This window comes from Triticum dicoccoides, unplaced genomic scaffold (genome assembly GCF_002162155.2).
Source record: "Triticum dicoccoides isolate Atlit2015 ecotype Zavitan unplaced genomic scaffold, WEW_v2.0 scaffold163210, whole genome shotgun sequence".
In the NCBI taxonomy this organism is placed as follows: Eukaryota; Viridiplantae; Streptophyta; class Magnoliopsida; order Poales; family Poaceae; genus Triticum; species Triticum dicoccoides.
The window spans coordinates 1-1,089 of record NW_021216792.1 but is presented as its reverse complement, the minus strand read 5'-3'; the positions used below and the strand labels follow the sequence as shown (position 1 = coordinate 1,089).

Sequence of the window (1,089 nt, the reverse complement as noted above, 5' to 3'; positions counted from 1 at the left end):
TTGTACATTGCTTTGGCCGCTCCCTCTCAACTACGGAGACGAGTTTAACGCGGTTTCCACCCCTCCCTCTCAACCGCACCAGTGCACGCTTGCCGCGCCACAACGCCGACGCTGGACCCGTGAATCGTGAGCACCCAGCTATGACTTACCGCACTCGTGCAAAATAATAAAACACGGTAAATATATTACTTACACGTGCGTTTTGTTTTGCAAGCGGCGCGAAAAAAATTAAAAAGGGAATGCAACACGAGGACTTCCCAGGAGGTCACCCATCCTAGTACTACTCTTGCCCAAGCACGCTTAACTTCGGAGTTCTGATGGGATCCGGTGCTTTAGTGCTGGTATGATCGCATCCGACATGTTACCCCGGTCTTCGTCCCTTATCCTTGCCCCTCCCAGCTCCACTACAAAGACGATTGTACATTGCTTTGGCCGCTCCCTCTCAACTACGGAGACGAGTTTAACGCGGTTTCCACCCCTCCCTCTCAACCGCACCAGTGCACGCTTGCCGCGCCACAACGCCGACGCTGGACCCGTGAATCGTGAGCACCCAGCTATGACTTACCGCACTCGTGCAAAATAATAAAACACGGTAAATATATTACTTACACGTGCGTTTTGTTTTGCAAGCGGCGCGAAAAAAAATTAAAAAAGGAATGCAACACAAGGACTTCCCAAGAGGTCACCCATCCTAGTACTACTCTCGCCCAAGCACGCTTAACTTCGGAGTTCTGATGGGATCCGGTGCTTTAGTGCTGGTATGATCGCATCCGACATGTTACCCCGGTCTTCGTCCCTTATCCTTGCCCCTCCCAGCTCCACTACAAAGACGATTGTACATTGCTTTGGCCGCTCCCTCTCAACTATGGAGACGAGTTTAACGCGGTTTCCACCCCTCCCTCTCAACCGCACCAGTGCACGCTTGCCGCGCCACAACGCCGACGCTGGACCCGTGAATCGTGAGCACCCAGCTATGACTTACCGCACTCGTGCAAAATAATAAAACACGGTAAATATATTACTTACACGTGCGTTTTGTTTTGCAAGCGGCGCGAAAAAAATTAAAAAGGGAATGCAACACGAGGACTT

At 51.2% G+C, this 1,089-nt stretch overlaps 2 non-coding genes across 2 annotated transcripts; both read right to left on the bottom strand.

Moving 5' to 3' along the window:
• Window positions 1–236: 236 nt before the first annotated feature.
• LOC119344313 lies at window positions 237–355 on the bottom strand. Its single transcript, XR_005166573.1, has one exon. It is a non-coding gene; the product is annotated as a 5S ribosomal RNA (ribosomal RNA).
• A 298-nt stretch (window positions 356–653) lies between these two features.
• Window positions 654–772, bottom strand: LOC119344312. The gene has a single exon (XR_005166572.1). It is a non-coding gene; the product is annotated as a 5S ribosomal RNA (ribosomal RNA).
• Between the last annotated feature and the right edge of the window lie 317 nt (window positions 773–1,089).